At 38.8% G+C, this 24,875-nt stretch overlaps 1 protein-coding gene across 1 annotated transcript in view; it reads left to right on the top strand.

Annotated features, from left to right (window-relative positions):
* Positions 1 to 24,875, top strand: part of SLC24A3 (solute carrier family 24 member 3) — a 2,031,466-nt gene that overhangs the window by 244,436 nt on the left and 1,762,155 nt on the right. The window lies entirely within an intron of this gene.

Here is a 24,875-nt window from a genome sequence, read left to right as displayed (position 1 = left end):
CTGCATCTTGTAATGGAAAGTCTTAACATCCTGTATATTTATCATTTAACCATTTAAACAATAACACTGCATTCACCTTGTTAAAATCTTTTACAAATTATCAATTTTTTATTGTAGTTTTAGAACTACAACAGAGCCTCAAAGTACATCAGACAGAGCATATATAAAGGTGCTGCTAGGCTCATTAAATCACCTAATTTTAATTTATAAAGATATGTACATAAACCCTTTCATCCTACATATGTCAAGAAACAAGGAGTGGAAATGCTGAATGCATGTATTTTATTAGTCTTTAACAGAAATTATTTTGTGTTAATTTGAATGATAACGCCTCTACTCTGACACATATATTAAGTGGGGAATCGGGAACCGTATTGCAAAATGTTTACATTTTTATAATCTTGGGGAGAAGTTGAAGTATGACTGCATGCACATTTATAGGCCAATAAATTACACTGTTATAGTGAAGGGTGTGTGATAGACATTTGGACTTTATTGTGCCAAGGAAGTGTTGGTCAAGGAAATACCTTTTCCATTACCTGGTGATAGTAGAATGTGGATATGGTTTCTTTCAAGGCTGCATTTATGAAATCTGAAGCATAGGAATGAAATGAGCTAGAATCACTGCCAGTTATCCTATCAAAAATAATTGTAAGCTACTGTTCTTTGTTGACCAAAACACGATGACCACTATTTTTTCAATTCCTCATTCAACTATCTAGCAGTTATTTGCAGAAAGAAACAACGTTTGCTTTCTGCCCTGCCTACAACTTTTGAAAATTCAAAGAAAAAATCTTTTAACAAAATAACACTACAACAAAGCAGGAGAAAAGAAGAAAACAAAGCATGTATACATAAATTATGTTTAATCACACAACAGTCAGGTCTGGCGGATATCACATAAAAGACTTGAAATCTTGAAATAGTTTTGTTCTTAAACTTTAACATGTAGGGCAGAAACTAAAATGTTTTGCTTTTACAACATTTTCTAGCAGTCTTGTAGCTATCACACTGTCTTTCTTTCTTTTAGTCACGTCTCCTTCTGGTAACTGAGTTAAGTTTGTTACAGTTTTCAAGTAAAAGCCTTACCATGTTGAAACTGCTCATTAATAAGGCAGAAGTTAAATGTCTTCCATCTTTAATCTCGAACAACTGACTCAGAAAAATTGTCTGTTCCTAATGCTATAATGGTTAAGGTCTTCTCCTCCTATGCACAAGGTTTGATTCTAATCTCCAATGAATTGCCTGTATGGAGTTTGCATGTTCTCCCTATATCTCTGTGGGGTTCCTTCCAGCTTCCAAAAACATGCTGAGTGTTTCCACCTCAAATCCCACCCAGTAATGGAGCTGTGGGCAACAACACAGACTCTAGATGGTGTCTATAAGGGGGAAGAATTGTATATACAAACCTCTTTGGGTATTAACTGTGCATGAATCACAGACTGTGCACCATGACAGGATTAAATACTTGGCACTGTAAAAATTGACTCTGGTTGATTTGGTCATGTTGACTAATGTCGCCAAAAGGGGCCTGGCTAGTTACCATTTGAAGACCCATTCTACCTTGTCCTATGCCAGGGTCCAGTGCTAATGGTGGGAGGGGTGTTTGTACCCCTTTTGGCCAGTATGTGCCAGCCAAAGAGCCCAGCAGCTCTAGGTCAATAAGCTACTGGCTGTCCAGTGTCTAGTTGCATAGCTTGGCTTACTTGGGATAACTGTGTTAAGCTAAAGTTGGATGTAAAACAGATCAACCTACCAAACATGGACTAAGTTCACTGATAGGACACAGCTTGGAAGTGGATGGAAGTGGATGACATGATGGTAAGGAGGAGGCTGGACATCCTATGTATCCAGGAGACAAGATGGAAGGGTAGTGCAGCAAAGTCATATGGCTTGCAATCCAGCGTCTACTACACAGGAGCAGGCCAGACTAGAAATGGGGTGGGAATTGTGGTGAAGGAGAGGCTTCAAAATACAGTGATAAATTTCATCAGAATTAGTGAAAGACTCATGGCAATCAGACTCCAGTGTAAGGACAGAATATACCATCTCAGCATATACCACATATCTGGGTTGTGATAGTGAGGAAAAGAGTGCATTCAGACAGCAGTTCTATGACCTACTAGATAAAGCAGGGCAATCTGAACTGATGTTAATAACTGACCAGAATTTACATATTAGAATAGACAGACTAGGATTGAGGAATACTTGGTTCCACATGGATGGGGCAACAGGAATAAAGAAGGAGAGGTCATTCCAGACTTCTGTCTGGCAATGGCTTGATGTTGGCCAACACTTGGTTCCTCAAGAGAGATAGTCACAACATCACATACAAGAGTGACAAACATGCAACTCCGGTAGACTTCCTCCTAGTGTGGAGAGGGCATTGTGTTACAATCAGTGATTGCAAAGTCATGCCCAGTGAAACAGTCATTCCACAGCACAAACCACTGTTTGTCATAATCATCTGCAAGTAGTGGTCAGAGAAGGTTTTAAGGTCAATAGAAAGTAGGCTGAAGACCTGGAACCTGACTGGAGAGAAAGCATGGGAGTTCAAGGTATTACAGAGGGCTACAGCACCTCAGAAAGAAGAGGAAATAGGTGTAGATGAAGAAGAAGGCAACACCTCAAAACAGGATGTGTAAGGACTGTAGAACAGATAAGCATCCGAGACAGATATGGAAGCAAGGTACGTAAGGAAAGCCGGTGGTGGAATGCAGAAGTCCAGGATGTCATCAAAAGAAAGGAGTGCAAGAAAAAGTGGAAGGTAGAAAACATGGACCAGGCTAGAAATGAATAATGGTTAGCTAACAAAGACAATAAGAAGAGCTGCAGTAGCAAAGAACAAGGCATCAGAGGCACTCTACTAGCTTCTAGAAAGTGACTCAGTAAATGACACAGAGAAACTCTATCAGGTTGCAAGGCAAAGGCAAAAAGATAAAGAAGATTGTCAGACACTCTTCATAAGGGATGCCTGCAACAAGCTGCTCACCAGCCCACAGGACATCAAAGAGATGGAAGGAGTACTTCCAACAGTTTCTGACTGAAGAAAACTCCTCAGAAGCTGTACTGCCCCAGAAACAGCCTACAATGAGAGAAGAAAAGGAGATCACATTAGAAGAATTAAAAAAAGCACTGAGGAAAATGAAGTCAGGGAAAGCAGTAGGCTCCTGAGGGTACTCCTAGAAGTATGGAGAGAAAGGCTTATCCCAGATGACTGGAGAATACAAATACTAGTGCCAGTGTACAAGAACAAAGGAACATTCACAACTGTGGGCATTACAGAGGTGTCAAACTCCTGTCATATTGCATGAAAGCCTTGGAGGGAGTGATTCATAGATGAGGAGTAGTAGACAGTATGATGGGAGATGAGCAGTTCAGATTCAGATCAGGATGCAGCACAACTGTCCCATTGTTTGCAGTGAGGGAAATGGTTGAGAAGAAGCTAGAGATGAGGATGGAGTCCAATTGGGCATTCCTACACTTGGAGAAAGCATATGACAAGGTCCCAAGAAAGCTGATTTGGGCAGTTCTGAAGTTGTTCAAAGTCCCAGAAACACTGGTAGAATTGGTGCAGCTATGTACAAAGACCCAATGACTCAAGTATGAAAAGTGTTTGGACTCACAGAGGAGTGATTACCAGCGGGTGTGGGTAGGCATCAGGGTTCAGCTGTAGCCGTCTGCTCTTCATACTGGTGATGGACTACATTAGCAAACAGGTCAGTGGGGACAGTTCAGCAAAGTTGCTGTATACAGATGATGTGGCATTACAGGCAGACTCTGAGCAAGGACTTCAGCAAAGTATAGAAAAATGGTGTGCAAAACTGAAATCACGTGGATTGAAACTGAACACAGATAAGACAGTTAATGGCAGCAAATGGGAATAATCAGAAATAGCTGAGAATTGAGATAAAAGAGAAAGTAGTGGAACAGGTTAAGAGCTTCAAGTATCTGGGAGGAGTAGTTGAGGAGAAGGGAACTCTGAATGAGGAGGTCAAAGCTAGAAGCAGGGGGGCTGCAGCCAACTGGAACAGTGTGTCATGGGTACTGTATGACAGAAGAATACCAAATAAGCTAAAAAATAAGGTGTGTAAGACAATGGTGTGACCAGTACTACTGCACGGTGCAGAAACCTGGGCAGTAAAGGCAGAGCAGATGAGGAAGTTAGAGGTGATGGAAATGAAGTGCCTGAGAAGGGTGGTAGGTTGCACACTGTGGGACAGACAAAGAAATGAGGACATAAGAGCAGAAGCCATAGTAGCTCCAATTGCAGAACAGATCAGAGAGAACAGATTATGGTGGTTTGGGCACATGTGCAGAAAAGCAGAAGACAATCTGGTGAAGAAGACTTGTGACAGACAGGAAGAATGTAAGAGGAAACAAGGGCAGTGTGTAAGAGAGGACCTGCGGCAGTCAGGCATGAGTGCTGAAGAAGGTAGGACAGTGACACTGAATCGTGAGAGATGACGACAGTTGACACAACACCCTGACCCCATGAAGAAAGTGGGGGAAAAGGGGGTTGATGACGATGATGTTACCCTTATGTTATTTAACAGATTCCTTTCTTTCTACATTCATCATGTATAATTATTTCTGTTCTGCATGAGCTAATATCCCAATATTGCTTCTCACACTCAATTGCTGGGCTAAAGTGTTCCAGCCTTCTGTGGTCATTTTCCAAATACATGTTCTTTTACTTCAGTTTTTATTAGCATTTTCCTAACAGAAATAAGTAAAGGTTCCTACCTTCCTGGAAAAAATTATCCAGACACACATCTTCTATATATATTGCATTCTAACATTTATAAACTATCAGAATTTAAAGAAAAACACCCATCATTCTCTATTTCTTTCACCTTTTTGGAATTAATTTGACTTCACGTGGCACTGTCTTTTTATTCAACAGGCTATCTCATAACAGCTTATCAGAGTTGGAGGTAAAATGTAAAATTGCTTCCTGTATGGAGAGAGGAAGAGAAGTTTGATATACCACTCTGCTAAAACTCCAAACATTTTCTTTTGTCAGGGATAGTTGTCTATATGTGGTATCAGGACAAACAAGGATGACAACTGAGGAGTCTAATGTGCAAGGAAAAGAAACAACCACAAGACCCACAGAGTGACTCGCATCTTCGTGGCTTACCAGTATTCCTCTGTGTTTTAGAAAGCTGAACGTTGTTCATACCTGCAGAACAGTGAAGCCAAACAGCTTCAGGTATTTGGATGCTAGCTACAATTTCGAAAGGATATAGTGAAGGTTCTTGCCAGGCATACCAGCTCATCAGAGACTTGCTTTAAATTTATCCATGGAATTTTTGAATAACTGCTCAGTTCATGTATTGCTCCACCAACACCAAATCTTGTTCCTCTGGTTACCAAAATTCCTGGTATCTTATTCCTCTATTTGACCAAAATGTATAGTCACTTTTGATCAGTGAATATACTTGTAAACATGAAAAAAAAAAACGAAACAGCAGCTTAGGAAAACACCAAAATCTTTAATAGCACCAATGGTAAGCACTTTCATCTCTCCAATTATTCATACACCAGAGACTTCCTCAGACAACCATTTAAACACACTACAAGAATTTATACTTAAGTAAATCACATGATTTCATGTCACATGACATAATTAGAAAGCATAATTAAAAAACATATTGCTACTTTAAAACCATTCATAAAACACGGAACAATAACTTACGCATTCACAATTAAACACCTACAATATAATAATTGCTTGATCAATTACAAATATATACATAAGAAATGTACAATTTGAATATACAATTGAAATAGTTTAAATATACAATCTAATATGCAAACCCACTGTTAGCGTTTTAACCCCCTCCTTTTTAAATACATTATAAATTCATCTGTTATTTAAACCCGGTGGGAAACAAGCATTAAGTTTAACTTGCCAACAATACTCTAACCCAGCCAAGTTCTTCCTCAATGTTCACTAAGTTGGCAGTATTCATTAGTTGTTCTAACACCAAGAACCTGAAATTCACTTTACATTTTTGTTTACTCATTGCATACCTATCATCTCCTATTTGTATAGCATGCTTATGTTCATATATATGCTTATATAATTCTCGAATTGTCCTTCCAACATAAAAATAATTACATTCTAGGCATATAATCAAATATATCACATTATTAACTTTACAATTAAAAGTTCCAGGTAGCTTAATAATCATTTTTCCCACTTCTGTCTCATTTTTCTCAACATATAAATAGTTGCACATGTTACAATTAAAACATTTGATCATCCTACATTTCTTTACTTTGGCCTTGATAGGATTCAGTTTAGACTGAAAATAATTTTTATAACACTTAGCTCTTTTTTGTATAAAATTAGGTTTGCGTCCTATCTTCTCAAGTAATTCCTCATTAGTTTTAAATATACTCCAGTTTTTACTAATAATGTTTTTAATGGCACTAGAATCAGTACTATTATGTATTGCCATAGCTGTCTTATATTTATAGGAGATGTTTTTAGTTCTCCTTGCTAGTGTTGTACCTCTTCTTTCTCTTAACTGTTCTTCAACGTGTCACTTAGGGTAACCTCTCTTCTCCATTTTTGTACATAAATGTCTAGCTTCATCCATAAACTCACTATCTTTTTTAGTGAGGTTACTTATTCTTTTTAATTGACCTTTCACAATATTCAACTTGTTTTTCTTGGGGTGCATGCTGGAATAATGTAGGTACATATTATTCTGTACTTCCTTCCTATAAATTCTTGTCAATAATCTATTTTCTTCTTTATATATTACAATATCTAAAAATGTTTCATTATAACTGCTTTCATGTGTGAATTTCAAATAGGAACAGACAGAATTAATATAATTTATAAACTCTTGTAATTCTTCACCTGTCCCTCTCCACACCAAAATAAATAATCAATAAAATGTAATATTGTAACAATATGTTCACTAAACCTACTTTCTAATATGTTATCCAGCTCCCACCCATGCATAAAAACATTAGCATAGCCGGGCGCTAATGCTGCACCCATTGCGACTCCATTGGTTTGAACATAAATCTCATCTTGAAAAGACATAAATTATAACTCAAAACAATATCAATCATTTCCATTAATAAACTGATAGTACCACTACAATACATTTTAGTTCTGAGAAGTTCAAATCTTACAGTATCCATCCCTTCACAATTAGGAATCATGGTGTACAGTGATTTTATATCCAATGTAACTAATATATCAGTTTCATATACCATTAATGTTTAAATTTTTGATAAAACATCAAAACTATCCTTTATATGTCACATTTTTGGGAATTACTTGTTGTAGATGTCTATCTACAAAAACAGACAAAGCCTCTGTTTTGCTATTGGCACTGGACACTATTGGTCTTAAAAGTGGATCATTTATATTTTATGGATCTTTGGAATCCCAAAGATCCTACTAATTTTAGGGTTATTGTTACTCAAACTTTTCTTTGTTTTATCATCTATTCTCCCAGTTAAATACCATTCTTCAATACATGCATCAATCATCCTATATCCTTGTTTGACCTCCTTCATTGCTGTTTTTTTATAATAATTTTCATCTGCCAAAATATCCATTTTTTGTTCATATATCTTTTTATCCAGTACCACTATTGAGCCCCCTTTTTCTGCCTTCATAAGTAAAATATCATCCTTTCTCAGTAAATTATCAAAACAATCTTTTACAGCTTTAGATAAATTAAAATATTTAAATTGAGCTTTGTTTTCAAAAACATCTACTAATTGAGCTTCACATATATTCAAAAACATTTCTAAGTCCTTATGTAAAGGAGTGTTAAAACAACTAAGCTTATAACAGTGCAACTTATTACTTTGTTGTTTGTTAAACATTATATTAAAGTTTAACATTCTAACATAACATCTTAATTCATTAATTGTCTGTAATTCATTGGCTCTTTGGGCTGGTGCAAAATTCCAGCCCTTTCCAATCACATACCACTCTGAAACAAATTATATTCAGAGATGTTAATAATTTTAAAGTTTGCAGTACTCACGTCCTCCAAGAATGCTTCCTTCTGTTCCAATTCTGCTTCACTTGTCCCTTCTTTCCAAAGCCGTTTTTTTTGATGTTGCCATTTTTTTGTTAACATTATTTTCAGTCCTTCCATTTGCCGTTACCTGGGCCCAGGTTCTCTCATTACCATTTTTCCTTTAATAGACTTCAATCGTTTGTTGCCCTTCAGTTCGTACTACTGAAGTGCCTTGGTTCTCTGTCTCACTATAGTCTGTGTTTTGCTCATTGTTACTGCTTCTAGGGCTGCTTAGCATTATTGAAACATCATTTGCATTTCTGGGACCAATATTGCTTTTATTCTTTTTGCTACCATTATTAATAGTAGCTGTTGCATTTTTATTTAAACACTCTGATCTCCATACTGCTCCATTTTCCATACCACTTGTGTTCAATTAACAGTTCTCGCGATATTAGACTGTTCTCTTTGTAACTCCAGCCCATAGGCTGATGCCACTCCCCCTTCATAATCATTTCTGTCCCTTTCAAACTTTTTTGTTTTACGATGGCTTAAAGAATCATTCAGTTTTATTAAGTTCTCTTGAATATTACATCATTTTGTGTTAAAAACATCTGCAGAGGTAATATCTTTCAGTTTACCAAATGTTGCTTAAACTTTTTCTGCCGTTTGCACTAATATACAGTTGTTATAGTTTAATAAGATTTCCATGTACTGTAAGCCTGCTTTTTGATTAACATCCAACCATCTGTCAACCATCTCCTTTGGGAGATCTCTCCCAGCAGGCAAATTGTTTACTCTCAAACCTTTTGGGACCCTCTTCTCACGCAAACTGTTCTCAAAAAAGAGGTTGTCCCATTGCAAACGTTTCAATTTTACCAGCTCACTTTCTAGTTTACCAAACAATTCAACATAGCTGGCTTTCTGAGCTGCAAGCACACTTTGTACTTTATTTGTCCCAAACAGATTTACTGGCGGTGCCAAACAACCCTTTAACACATCTTCACTTGCCACATATCCACTACTATTTGCTTGTTGATTAGTTACCTCCGCATTACTTGCAGTAATAAATGAGCCTTCAGGCATATCATTCAATATGCAGCCTGCCGATAGCGTAGCAAAACTCGTTCCTGCTATCACACGGTTTTCCATAGCTGAATAGCTGCAACTCAACTAAAACCACACTTAAGCAGCTAATAACTTCAAAACTCCTACCAAGCATGAAAAAAATGAAGCAGCAGCTTAGGAAAATGCCAAAATCTTTAACAGCACCAACGGTAAGCGCTTTTGTCTCTCCACTTATTCATACACCAGAGACTTCTTCAGACAACCATTTAAACACACTACAAGAATTTATAATATTTATAATTATTTCCCTTCTGCATGAGCTGATATCCCAATATTGCTTCTCACACTCATTTTCCAAATACATGTTCTTTTACTTCAGTTTTTATTAACATTTTCCTAACAGGAATAAGTAAAGGTTCCTACCTTCCTGGAAAAAATTATCCAGACACACATCTTCTGTATATATTGCTTTCTAACATTTATAAACTATCAGAATTTAAAGAAAAACACCCATCATTCCCTATATTTCTTTCACCTTTTTGGAATTAATTTGACTTCACTTGGCACTGTCTTTTTATCAAACAGGCTGTCTCATAACAGCTTATCAAACAGGCTGTCTCATAACAGCTTATCAGAGTTGGAGGTAAAATGTAAAATTGCTTCCTGTATGGAGAGAGGAAGAGAAGTTTGATATACCACTGTACTAAAACTCCAAACATTTTCTTTTGTCAGGGATATTTGTCTACTCATAGAAACAGACAACTGGTGCCAGTGCCATGGCCTCAAGCTAAATGCCAAAAAGTGTATAGTCATCCCCTTTGGCAAAAACAAAGTGCTCACAAAGGGACAGATTCATAACCCAGAGGCTCCCTTCACTCTGGAATAAAATCCCAGTCCAGGTTAGGCAGAGTCCCTCATTGACTCTCTTCAAGAGGAATCTTGATGAGTGGATGGGAGATCATAGGTTTACCCCGGGTATCACTTCTGTGTCACTGTTAGATAGAGGCACAGTATACTAACCTCGAGAAAGGGCATAGCAAAATAAATTTAAAATGGGTGGCGAAAGCCAAACACATTCTGGCTAGGCTTATAAATGCCCTAGGGCAGATAGCCTAGTATGAACCTATGAACCTATGAACCTATATGTGGTATCAGGACAAACAAGGATGACAACTGAGGAGTCTAATGTGCAAGGAAAAAAAAAAACAACCACAAGACCCACAGAGTGACTCACATCTTACTGCCTTACCAGTATTCCTCTGTGTTTTAGCAAGCTGAATGTTGTTCATATCTGCAGAACAGTGAAACCAAACAGCTTCAGGTATTTGGATGCTAGCTACAATTTCGAAAGGATATACGACTGGTTTAGTGAAGGTTCCTGCCAAGCATATCAGCTCATCAGAGACTTTCTTTACATTTCTCCATGGAATTTTTGAATAACTGCTCAGTTCATGTATTGCTCCACCAACACCAAGGCAATGGAAGTTATCTAAGCTTATTTATTTATTTTTTTTACTTTAAAAGAAAGAATACTAGTGACATCCTATGGAAAACTTAAATAAACTTAGTATGAAGTGGTAAAGCATGTTTGTACATTGAAATCTTGTTCCTCTGGTTACCAAAATGCCTGGTATCTTTTCCTCTATTTGACCAAAATGTATAATCACTTTGATCAGTGAATATACTTGTAAACATATTTGCATAAGGAAATCTCACAGAAAATATATAATGCGTACTCTTAGTTCACTGTTTTATCTTTTTGCCTGCCTTAACCAGGACATTTACTATATGCTTGACTCAATTATTTGCTTACTCGGAGACCAATACTATATTAAAATTTCCATGACTGGTTGCCCTTACAACAGCCCATACCTTACCTGCATTGCTATAGACTATAGTGAGTCTTTCCAAAGCACATGCATGCCTATTGAAAATGTATATAGTTTGTGAGCACTACATTAAGCAGTGCAGTATCCAATGTCCTCTCCCCATGCATCAGGATTCTAGATGTAATGTTTTTATGACAAATGTTTTCCTTAATGGCATGGACACTGATGTAGCTGCATCACACAATGAAGTTTAGTTACAGCGCAAAAGGCCACTCACTGATCTTCACCTAATTTGGCACCCTTCTCAAGGACATAGTAGAAAAGACATCTCATAACTTTATGATACTTACTATTTACCCTGGCAATGCATTATTTGAAATGTGGAAGGACTCCTTGAAGTCACGAAAAAATGTGTAAACTCTGAAAATGAAGCTACTGCGTAAATGGTAATATATGACAATCTCTGGGTATAGTTATCATCTGAAACTGAGAACTCACACATACATCTTAAGGGATTAAACTTGAGAAAATTCAAAAGAGGCAGTCAGTTTTATGAAAGTGAGAAACTGTCTGAGCGCTGTAAAAGGCATACAGATATATTTTAAATAATACATTGATTATGGTGCATGCGTATACTATTGCAGCTGAATCATGTTTGCATGATTCAACCCCTCTTGATGAGACTTATAAGGTTAGTGAACATGAATGAAACTTTAGAAATGCAGTTGGTCTCCTTGCAACCAACATTGATATGCCTAAGGGAATAGAAGAAAGAAGGGAAACACCTTTGAGATAAGAAAGTGAGGATAATTTTAAGAAGACTGAGTTACCATGTGACTTAAGCGTTGAGAATAGTGATAGTTTATGAACTGATACCTGATTAAGTATATTTCTTACTAAAAAATGTTTTTTTCCAGAACTCAGATAAATTATCTCATACTGTTACAGATTTGCAGTTTTATATGCAAAATGCATCTTAAATGTTTTTAATGACAAAATAATTATACATCTGCTAATGAGGAAAATTAATCTCATCCCAATGCTAAACAGAGCTATTAATATTTTTGAAGATTTAAGTATTCCTGATAGCTTGCAAGATATGAATTCTTAATGTAAATATTATGATAATCTGTCTAAATGGAAAAAGCATATAAATTCATGAATTGGTGCTGACCATTTGCAAAGCTGTTAAGATGTGATGGTAGTCATTATGGATAGCTATGATTATAATTTGATGTTAGACCATCCAAAAACTGGAAATTTATGAAGTATCTAATTAAGACCCAGCTCATGTACATGAGATGAAGGTTATTGTACAGAGATGTGTATGTGTGGCATAATTTCTAAAGCAACTGAGTTTATTTTAAAAGCTGATTATAATAAAATGATGTATGTTTATGGCCTGGCCAAGATACAGAAGGATAGTAAATATCCACCTCTTGTCAGCTGTGTGCACAGCTTTTTTCTCCTTTATGTGAGTGACCATCTGCTGCCAGTAGCTCCTCTCTTCCTTCACTGGGTCTACCAGACCCACGTTAGTCTCCTCTGGGCTCAATCTAACCCACATCCAGGGCCACTGTAGAGATTGAGGATGCTGATTCAATATGATACTGCTGCCAGGTTATGTGCCTTATTCCTCCCACCCCCCTGAGACAGCCTTGTGAGATCCACACTCACTGCCTTTCAGAGGTGTGTGAAAACTTTCACTTTAATTATCTAGCTATGCTTTGTTGACTTGATTAGTTACTTAGTAGCCTGTCTTCATGGTAGAAAAAAGTGGTATTTATACTACAAGGGAAAATATAGGCAAGGCATCAGGAATTTCCCCCTATACGTTTTGATAGGTGCTGTGGGATCTTTTATATCCACCAACTCAAGTAAAGGGGTCCTCAGTTTAACATCTAATCTGAAGGACAGCACACTCAGAATTGCAGCAACCCCTTATGATGCACCACAGTGTTCAGTATTTGATCTGCATAGTGTATGAATAGAACCCACAGCCTACTGCGCCAAAGGTGAATGTGCTACCTCTTGTGCCACTGACACTATGCATACTGCTTGACCAAGCAATATACTATTTGCATTAAAAAGCTTGCCAGGATCTTAATACTGCTATTTCAGTGAGCTTAGTCAGACTGCTACTTAAGCACAGGTCTCTGGGATGTAGTGAGGGCTTTATCCATCTGCATCACATGGCTAGTTGTAAATGTATTTTTTTTACTCCCACAGAATAAGTTATATGAGGGTTCTTATACCTACCTTAGTGTTACTGCAATATCTGCACGCTAAGGAAACTTTATATTTGTCTGCTCTAGATACTTTTTTCCTTTGAACCAGAAACATTCACATTGACTTAGTTTAGATGCTTTCTGAATATTTATTTTGGGTGCTAGGTTTCCCTAATAGATTTACTGAATCTTGAATTTTATATTGTAGCATATCCTGAAACTAATCATTTTCACATCTGAAGATACAGTTTACAGGAACAGTTGATGTACAGAAATGGGGGCTGTTTTAGTACCCATAGTGACATGCATATAAGTTGCTGAGTGTGAACATTGATATATTTATGATAGAAACATGAATCCCTTTATGCGAAATTTAAATCTGCACAGATATTGTATTTGCAGTGCTTTTTTATCTTTTATTAATGAGTTGCAGCAATTTTATGTTTACTTCAAGATGCAGGGAAATGTGTATCAAATGTCTTTATTAAATATTAAAATATTAAATGTTTAAATTCTGACACTTGAGCTGTTACTATTTTTTTTTCACAACTGAACTTTTCTACTTTGTTTCCTCAAAGTATTGGGGGAAAATCACTTATTTGCAGTTTCTATCACATGAAAGAATCTTTATATCATGGTAACTATAACCACAAATGAACTGCATTATATCTTAGATTTTTTTTTTTGGCAAAGAAGTTACCCTAATGACCTCCTTGGTAAACAGTTAGTACATGGTTTAAACAGTCCAGAAGTAGCTGCAAGTCAGCTATCTTTGAAAGCAGGACCACTACATCTTTGGTGTGCTGTGGTAACATAACACATCTTACATGCAGAATCAACTTGCCATGTTGTAGATGTCTCAGTATACTGGATGTTGCCTTGTGACAGCCGTCTTGCAGATATGTCTCAGTATACTGGATGTCGCCTTGTGACAGACATGTTGCAGATGTGTCAATATACTTGATGTCACCTTAAGCTGTGTTGCAAATGTCTCAGTATACTGGATGTCGCCTTGTGACAACCGTGTTGCAGATGTCTCAGTATACTGGATGTCACCTTATGACAGCCGTGTTGCAGATGTCTCAGTATACTGGATGTTGCCTTGTGACAGCCATGTTGCAGATGTCTCAGTATACTGGATGTCACCTTCTGACAGCTGTGTTGCAGATGTCTCAGTATACTGGATGTTGCTTTGTGACAGCCGTGTTGCAGATATCTCAGTATACTGGATGTCACCTTGTGACAGCCGTGTTGCAGATGTCTCAGTATACTGGATGTTGCTTTGTGACAGCCGTGTTGCAGATGTCTCAGTATACTGGATGTCGCCTTGTGACAGCCGTGTTGCAGATGTCTCGGTATACTGGATGTCGCCTTGAGACAGGCGTGTTGCAGATGCTTCAGTATAATGGATGTTGCCTTGTAACAGGTGTTGCAGTGCATCTTTTGAGACTGTTTGACTTTGAGATGAGGAAAATGTGAGATTTTTTTTAAAAATTCAATGTTCTCCAAGTTTGTGCAACTTTGGATCTGGAGCAGAGTTCCAACTCTGGGCTGTACAGTAGGACCAATTCCTCCTGCAAAAACAATTACTTTTTAATGTTTTATTATTTAGTTTTCATGTAGTTTCTTATGCTGGCAATCTTCTGTCAGACATTTCTGCCATGGTGTTGTGTGTCTCACGTAAGGGAGAAACAATGCTTCCTTATAGACACACGAGACCATTATATGGGGTATTCCATTCTGAATTTACTAAAGAAGTTATTGCTTTTGCTAATGATGTGCTTGCTTTGCATATGGTGAGTTGCTCTTCAACTGACTCTAAACCCAGCACCATTATTTATATAATGGCTTTAGCTTAATCAGTGCAATAGGATGTGATGAGGAAAAGGCTGTGATGTTTGCTAATTTGGCATGACTGTTATACAGCAAAGCTTGCACCATATGTTATTGAAGGGCTGGTTAGTAATGTGCTATGATAAACTGAGCATTTCTGTAAGAATTGTCATACTTTAGCCTAGGTATGTATGTAGAATGCACAATACGGACATTAGTCATGAAGGAGTACATTGAGATGTTGTGGTGCTTACTAGAACTTGCTGTACATGATTAAATTCTAAATATTCTGGCGGCACTTAGAACATTTGTAAATAGAAAAGTGTGGCAGAGCAAAGTATCTAGCAACTTTTAAACCATTAATTCCTCAGAGGACACTTTGTTCCTCTGTGCCATTTAAGTGACAGCACTAAGTGTTTATGGCTTTTAACGCTATAAAATACTTTCTGCTGCTGCACACCTTTTCCCTGTAATTAAAACTCCATCCACAACTAATTATGGTCAGGTCTGTGTGATCATAATTGTTATTGGCATTCTTGTCAAGAACACATAATATTCACCTCAGTAGCTTCATTTCAGTCTTGCTGTCAAGTTGATTTGTTTTTTTTTTTTTAGTTATCCATGTCTCAAGCACTTTATAAGTTGGTTGTGATCAGAGACCCAGTCATAATCCTTGATGTTATGACTATAAGAACAGCAGAAAAGATCGTGGGCACTAGTCTTCCTACCTTATAGCAGCTCTTTGAAATAAGATGTAAAAGGAGGTCCCGCAAATTACTCAGTGACACTTCTCATCCAGCGTATGGTTGGTTCACTAAACTTGCTTCTGGTAGAAGGTTACGGAGTATCCACTGCAGGACCTCCAGATTCATGAACAGTTTTTATCCAACTGCAACAAGACTCATTCATGCAGACGTAAATATGGATGTATCTAAACTATAATGGATCGTTATGCTCTCATTCTTTTCCTTTCTACTTTATCTGATATTTAATAGCCTAGAGGGATTCCGCTGTACATTAAGTGCTGGCCACAAAGTTTGAGAAATCATTTTGTGCTCAACTTCTGAGAGACTTGCTTGGCTACAAACATCTGCATTAGAAAAACTTGCAGTAGTGTGTTTTAGTCTTCTGTTAAGTACAAACTGTACTGTATTTTCGTTTTTTCTGTTTCCTAATTGTGTGTTTCATTGAACAGTGTGCTGTGTGTCTCTCTGCAGTTAGTTCCTCACCCTCCCTCCCTGTTCCTGTGTTGGTATTAGTGTTGGTGGCTCTAGAATTGCCCGCCCAAAGTCTGTATTACAACACTCCTCCTGGGTCCATCTCATTTGCTCACTTAACCGAGTACAGTGAGATCATATTCTGAGTCTAGTGTTCACTCGACTTAATACAGAGAGAAGATTTGAGAAGGCCAACCCACTTAGGTTCTTCCTTCCTCTCTCCTTGCACTTAAAAAAAAAATTGCACTTTATTCATCTGCTTTTACTATATTTGTGTTTCCTCCTGCTTTATTTTGCTTTTCTTAAAAGTACTCAATTTTATTTATTCTGCTGCATTTATTACCATACTGCTCAAGTGTACCTCACTACGAGGAACGTACCTTATTTGGGGTCTTAAAAAGTTCAAGTTCCTCAAAGTTCCACATTGAAAGTGGCTGTCACACATTCAGTGTTAGGAATTTTTTAAGTGAAATCCCACGGTAAACAGAAATGAATCATATGAATTCATTAAAGGATCTTCTTTATACATAAAAACAGCATATTTTAATCATCCTATGACCTTCCTAGCAGAAGTTTAAACCTCAAAATGCATGCACTCGAGGCACTCCTCAGTATGGAGAAAATCGATATATGTGCAGTAACAGAAACCTGGTTTAAGGCTCCAGAGAGCACCCCAGTACTACCAGGCTACAACTCATACCATACATTTCGGCCACAGAACCCAAACCGAAATACAAAAGGCGTGGGGGGTGTATCCATATTCATTAAGGATACCCACACCTCCAGGTTAGTGGCACAGCATGATGCTTCAGAGATCATCCACTTGCAAGTAACAATGGGCAAAACTACAATTCAAATTGTAGCTTGCTACAAATCACCCTCCATGTCCCAGGACCCCCATTCCACGTTTCTGGAAACACTGGGAAACATAAAGGTCCTACCAAGCACCTTAATATTGGGTGATTTCAATTACCCAAACATTAACTGGGAGAACTACTCAAGTACTAACTCCCTTATCCAACATTTCCTAGAATTTATAAACTCAAACGCCCTGGTTCAACTGGTCAACACTCCCACCAGTGGTGACAACATATTGGACCTGGTCATCACAAACATGGGCTACCAGTGTTCCACACCAGAGGTCAACCCCTCGCTGATTAGATCTGACCATAAACAAATCACTTTGGATATCCACATTCTGCCCCCACCCCTGGACAAGGAAACCACCGTGAAAAACTTTTCAAAAGCAAACTACACATTACTTAAGACCCAGGTGGAAAGTTTCAAAGCCCCCATGCTAAAGGATAACGCTGTCCAAGCTGCAAAATCCTTTACTAATGCATTCTATGAGCACCTACAAGAATGCATGGATCGTGCCATCCCAAGCAAAACCAAGACTCACTCCTCCAAGAAAAGGAAACCAGTCTGGTGGACTCTTGCCATAAACAAGTTATACAACAGAAGGAGGAAACTAGTACAGAAAAGAGTAAAATCCCAAGAAAGGAAGACATCCCTGATTAGTATCAGCAAGAAACTACGATCCCTCATAAAATCATCCAAGGCGAGCTTTGAAAGAAAAATTGCCAAGGACTCCAAAGATAACCACAAGCCATTCTTTAGCTATGTCAAGAATCTAAGTGGCAATGCTCAGATCTGCTCGGAGTTAGTGCAGAATGGCACAAAATACACTGAACCGACCAATATCACCAACATCCTGGCAGACAGGTTCAGAGCAAACTTCACCCCCCTCTCACCCCCAAAAGGGCCCATAACCACACCAGAAGAATGTAGAGCCCCTGAAATCACAGACACTTAGGTTAAAACAGCCCTCTCCAAAACCAAAAACACAGCATCAATGGGACCGGATGGTGTCCCAGGCTGCATCCTGTATGAGCTCAAAGACGAACTAACCCTTCACCTAAACACACTGATCAAACTCAGCCTCTCCACAGGCTATGTACCCATAGAGTGGAGCACAGCAATGGTTATTCTGTTCCACAAAGGTGGAGCAACAACAGACCCTGGGAACTATTGCCCTATAAGCCTGACTAGCCTGGTCTGCAAGGCTATAGAGTGCATCATCATGGAACTCATTAATAGAGACATTGGGAACCTCCAAACACTGGACCCTACCCAGTTCGGCTTTGTGAAGGGCAGATCATCCCTCCTAAACCTGGTGGACTTTTTTTTGAGACAGGAACCAAGGCTATAGACAAGGAAAAGGTGGTACACACAGCCTACCTAGACCTTGCTAAGGCTCTCAACACCATTCCCCATTCTGGTATTATAGACAAGCTCACCAACCTGAACATAACCCCCTACATCACAAGATGGGTTGCCAACTGACTCACGGATAGAACCCACATGGTGAGGGTTGTGGGAGCTAGGTCTGACTCTAAACCAGTTACAAGTGGCGTTCCCCAGGGCTCAGTCCTAGGACCCCTCCTGTTCGGCATATACCTCTCAGAGGTACAGGCAAGCACAGGAGGACTATGGCTGACCAAGTTCGCAGACTACTGCAAACTAGGGGCTATAATTGACTCTCTGGCTGACACAGACATCCTCCAGAAGGGTCTCACTGAGACGGATACCTGGTGTCAAAATCATGGCCTCAAGCTAAATGCCAAAAAGTGCATAGTCATCCCCTTTGGAAAAAACAAAGTATCCACAAACTACCACATAGGTGGTAGTCCCCTAAATATGGAAGATGTAATAAGGGATCTGGGGACCCAAGTAGATAGTAATCTCACCTTTGATAATCACATTGCCAAAGTGGTTAGAAAATCCTTCTACGTGGCCCACCTAATCACAAAAGAGTTCGCATCCAGATCAAAATAGGTCAGTGTGCCCCTGTACTCATCACTCATCAGATCCATCATAGAGTACAATGCCCCATTTGGGATGTACCTTACAAGACACCTGCAACAGCTGGAAAGACCACAGAAGTACCTCACCAAGAAGATCACTGGCCTCAAACAGATGCCCTATGCAGCTCGACTGAAGAAACTCCAGCTGTACTCTGTTGCATACCGCCTACTCAGAGGTGATCTCTGCCTGTCATACAAGGCCATGTCCAACCCAGAATTGATGGACATGCTCCACCTAAAGAAAACCTTATCCCCTCGAGCCACATGCTCTAGGGATCTAAATCTCACCACAACAATAAATAGGACGTGCTGGAGGGATAGATTCCTGTCCCAGAGACTTCCCATGCTTTGGAACAAGATTCCAATCTACATTAGGCAGAGCTCCTCACTAACACTCTTCAAAAAAAAACCTTGACGAGTGGATGGAAAACAGAAAGTTTACCCCAGGGATCACTTCAGTGGCTCTGCTGGATAGAGGCACAGGGAACTAATCTAAGGGGGCGGCGAAAGCCAACACATTCTGGCTAGGCTTATAAATGCCTTCGGACGGATTGCCTAGTACCTTCCTATGAATTTATAAGTAATTCTATTGATTTATTGCATGGTAAAATGAATATATTCTCATTCAAGTGCAATTCTGATCATTTCCTTATGTGCAATATCACCCAATCTTACCTCTGTGTATAGTGTACATTTCTTTTCATGCATGAATCATCTAGGAGTCAGTGTTATCCAGTGTATATAAATAGTGTACAAGCATGTGCGTCAGCTACCTAGTTATTTACTTTTGTACTATAGTTATTGTTTATTCTTTAGTATGTATCATATCTGTCTTTTTTGAGTTTTTCTCCTGTAAAAGAGCTGACACTTGCAATTTCATGTAGGTAGCACTTGTGTTTCCTAAATGACAATAAAGTTACTTTGAGTCTTTGAATCTCTGAATCTATTGCACTTCTCTTGCTCTTGAAGATCTACTTATAAGATGAATACATGACTCACTCATCCCTCCAGTATCAGTTTGGGTGCGGATGAGTACATGACTCACTTATCTCTGCTGTATCAGTTCAGAGTGCTGTGTTATAGTTCACAACGTATTCCTCTCCTATTTTTGCGTACTGGACAGACACATCCATTAACTAGACTCCACTAAACTATTAAAATGCAAGCAGCTCATTTTAGTCAGATGACTTGTGTTCAGAACTATTGATTGCTGTTGTTACCTTCTGTGTATCGGAAGAAAGAAGCAAGACAAAACCAATGAGGCAGTCTATGTTCACTGCACTAAAGAGGAGGCACTGTGATACAAAACTGTGCACTTCTTTTTGAGTATCACTAACAGCCCTCATCTATTCTATTACCCCAAGTAAGCTGTTTCCTTTCTTGTGCTCCTGGTTGATCCTTGAAATGGAGGAAGTGGGCAATTAGATGTCAGTGGTCCTACCTGGTTATCAAAAATAGGGGGCACTTTGAAAACAGATTTTCTGTAGTAAGTCTTGAAAAGATCAGTAACATATTCTGTGCAGTGCTGTATTGTTTCCATCATTTGCATAGAAATTACTCATTAAAAAAAATGTTATCAATGATTTCAGGCTTATCACTGTCTGTCATGAAAGAAATTTCCCTGACTGTGAATGTTTATATTTCTCAAGCACTAACATATGCCATCTCCAGATTTATATTTTTTTAATTTGTAAGTAATTTTATTTTTTTAATGATCTAAGAGCCCCACTGAAATGCTGATGTCCAACGTTTGTTTATTTATAATTTAACCACAGTAGAGCATTGAGATGTACAAACACATGCCAGGCTCAGCGTGGGAGCTACAAGAAAATGCAAATAGTGAATTGAAAGATGCAAATGGTCAATGTCAGATTCAGCCTGGGAAGGACATTAATATGCATGGGAATGTGTATATGTATATGTGTATGGGAACCCCCCCCAAGCTGTATTGTCCATGTGAAATGTCTCCATTGTCATGCTACTAAATACTTTAGATAAGCACTGTGTCCTGAATGAAGGAAAGTCATGGTGGCTTAGATTAGGGAGTAGCAGAAAATGATATACGCTGTTGGGGGCTACATGTTAATAAACCTCACCTGTGAATCTCCATTTAAGTTAGGCAAAAAATTTCTCCAGCCCAACTGCAAGTACTCTAGTAAATATGTTTGCATCCATGTTACAAAATGATATAGGTTGAAAATTTGTTACATCCCCTTTGTTGCTGTTATGCTAGAGTAGAGCACAAGTAATAGCTTCCCTCATAGAAGCTGCTATAGTTCTCCTGTCTATAAATTTATTAAACAAATCTTTTAATATCCCATCCAACTGCAGACCCACCAATTTATAAAATATATGTGGTACCCATCCAGCCTACCAGCTTTCTCCTACATATATCTTATAATAATCAATATATCTGTCTGGGTAATCATTTTGTTAAGCTCCTGTCTCTGTCTTTTCCACCCCACACATTTCATGTCCTAAAGAATGTGTCCATCATGGAGATCTCTATGTACAAAATACTATAAAATTTCCCAAACTCTTCACTTATTTCTACATTCCTCATCATCCAATCACCCCACTCATCTCATATTTTCCATATTCATGTGTCTCTCCTTTAGTCCCTTAGCTGCCAGACCAACAGCTTACTATGCACCTCCCCTGTAGTCTAACACTTAGGATGCCCCCTGCTCGACTCTTTCTCTATTTGTACTTCTTCCAAGTCTAAGTCCTCTGGTAGCTTGATTATACACCAGATAATGTTCTCCCTGTTCCTAATCTAGCCAGTCTCTGCAGTCTCCTCATGTCCTGCTCTGCCTCTTACATTCTTCTGCTTCAGACTTCACTCATGCCCAAAACCTCATAATCTGTTCCCACCATGTTTTCTTAATCCCACCTCACTCTTACACACCCACCATTGCCCTCCATCACACATCTCACAATATCTCACAACCATTTCACCTTCCTTATCCCACTCAACTTCTCTGGATTCCACTGCTACCCAGTCTTCATCCTTTCTTGCATCTGTCAATCCATGAAAACCATCAAGTTGCTTTCCAATTTATCTACTTCCTTCACTTCATCCACTGTTCACAGATCCACCAGCAACCTGTTTAGTCAATTAGTCTGTCTATAATCATGCCTTGAAAAGGTAAACTGATGTTTTTGCCCCATTTATCCTTTTAACAATCCCAACTCACACATACTGTACTGGGGTGCTTTGTGATTTTGGCCAAATGAATTCTGCCCTCCCCAAAAAGCCTATCCAACCATGGGTCCAATACAACACTATAATCCCCCATCTCCATCTGTCCTTCTCCCTTGCCTGCCACTGTATGTCCTTCAGAAAACTTTTAAGTACATGATCCTTATCTTCCAGCAGCCCACAACAACGAAGTAACACTATATCACACCCCTCCTATTCACATCTCCCCACTTCTCAAATTACTACCCTGCCATTCATGACGCAATTTTTCAGCTTAGCTGCATCTTACTTGAAACCACACCTCCCCTTTATACCCTCTTTAAGGCAATCTCCCTCCAGCCACTGCACCCACCTTGTTTGCATTGTGTATGCTTTCCTTGCACTCGGCTTTAACTCCCATAAAAGCACCACATCTACCCCCTGCCTATTAGGTTTATCTAAAACCCTGTCCTGCTTAATAGTATTTCTTATTCCCACCCTACATATTTTATATTGCTAACTTAATAACCTCTCCCCTATCCTTCCTCACCCCCCCTTAGTCCCCTCTGCTGCTCCCAGAGACCTAGGCCTGAAAAGCTTTTGGGATGATGCTATAAAATTACTAAGCAACCATCATGCCAACAGTGGGTGTCTCCATTCACTGCCAGCCATCAACCCAATTCAACAGTAAACTCATTTTGCACTTTAGCATCCTTTCCTCTTTCCTGCACTCTTCCTTCACCTCCTTCCAAATGCCTTACTATCTCCCTCACTCAACACCCATCTGGGTACACTCCAGCAAGTCTCACACCATGCTCTAAGCTCTCCCTTACATAGATATACTGTCCCTCCTTCGCCCGTCTCCCTAATCTACAACAATTTCCCCTACTTCCAGGTTACCTATAGAAAGAAACTTTTATGATTCCACCCACAGGCATGGTTGTCTCACCTAGATATTTCACCTTTACACCCCATAACATACTGATCATTCAACCATCATCTCCACCTTCAATATTCACTTACTCCCTCTGTAGCACAGAAGTAGATCAATATGCAAATTAAGGCAACTTTCATTGGAACTTCTCAATTCCTTTACTTATACCCAATAGTATGTACACATCTTACAGACCTTGCAACATGCACCCCTTAAATTAAAAATATGACGTTTATAGAAATAATGCAGAGGATAAGCATAATGTAAAAATATACATTGCCACTACTCCCACCCATATCAAAATTCTAAGCAATAAATTCACTCTCTATTGCTTCTTATATAATCTGCTGCTAACAATGATCGCAACCTAACAGCAAGCAGTTTGGCTGATGAAATAGCATCAGTCACTTGCAGAGAACACCCACATCTCAGTGCACTTACCAGAACAAGTTGCAGACATCAAAATCATACTGTACCTGAGCAAGTTGCAAACATCAAATGCATAGTGACAGATCCTTTCAGTTACTCATAAGCGAGGTGGTGTCTCTGCCAGTAGTTCATAAGAAGAAAAAAAGATAATGAATCTCAGGATAAAATAACATTAACTGGATTTATATCATCGTCACAGTGCCTGATTCAGTACCGTAGAACACACCAAAATTACTCAGATTCTCTCCTGCTACTTTCATCTTCCTTGTTTCTCTGAAACACCATCTCCATATACATGCTCAAAAGTTCCACATATAGCAAAAGAAATGTTCAAAGGTGACAATGTGATAGCAGCATATATAGAGAGAAACAAACCACAAACAAGCAATCAGCAACTTTTCCACGTAGTTTAAGTGCTTCAGATGCTCCATTTTTTACTTATTCCAGCCTTTACATTGTTTTGCTGTCTGTATGGGGCTGCACAAGCTCTCTGTGGACCCAATGGATGATTGTTCCATTGCCTTGACCTCTCTCCTTCTCTCTCTATGATCCTTTGAACACTTTCTAAACAGGCCTGCCTTTCCCAAGTCTACCACACTCCAGCACATCACTTGGACAGTCTCTTCCAGGAAATATTTCCTTCCAGGTAACTAGACCCCACCATTCTCAACAGTTGCCACTAAATTTTCAAGATGACCTTTCCCTCAGCACAGCAGTCGCAGTGTTTTCAAAGATTGGGTGTAGCTCTCCTTCTCTTATCTTTCATGTTGTATTTCCTTCTGAGTCTGTACTTCCACATTCAGCTTTTCCTACTGAACTTGCTGCTTTAGCTCAACTCAAGTTCCCCGCCAACTATACCTCTGAACCTCAGTTTGCCAGTGCATAAGATTAACCACAGCAAGTTCTTCCAGTCTGCCACTCCCAAGCTGCCTTGGGGCTGTCTAACATTGTGATCTCAGTTTAGTCATATCGCTGAATAAGAAGACCATCTTCCTCAGTCAATAGCACCAAAGCATAGTACACTGACATACTGCAGTTATTGTGTCCAGGCAAACTAAATGAACCATGTCAACTTACCAAATGACAGCATATAGATGAAATCACAAAACATACCAAACCAGCACATGAAAGTGTGACAAGATAATCAGTTTTAATGCAGGTACAATAGACAACAGAAAAAGAATGGTTTCACTGAGTTACCACAGCTTCTTCTGCTAATCTATCAAAACACTTCTTTATCTCAGTAAATTATCACCAAACAGCCATGTTATGTGCAGATCTGGATT

This window comes from Protopterus annectens, chromosome 1.part2 (assembly GCF_019279795.1).
Source record: "Protopterus annectens isolate FY-2018-M chromosome 1.part2, PAN1.0, whole genome shotgun sequence".
Classification (NCBI taxonomy): domain Eukaryota; kingdom Metazoa; phylum Chordata; order Ceratodontiformes; family Protopteridae; genus Protopterus; species Protopterus annectens.
Note: the sequence above shows the minus strand (reverse complement) of the source record. Positions and strands in the feature narration are given on the sequence as shown.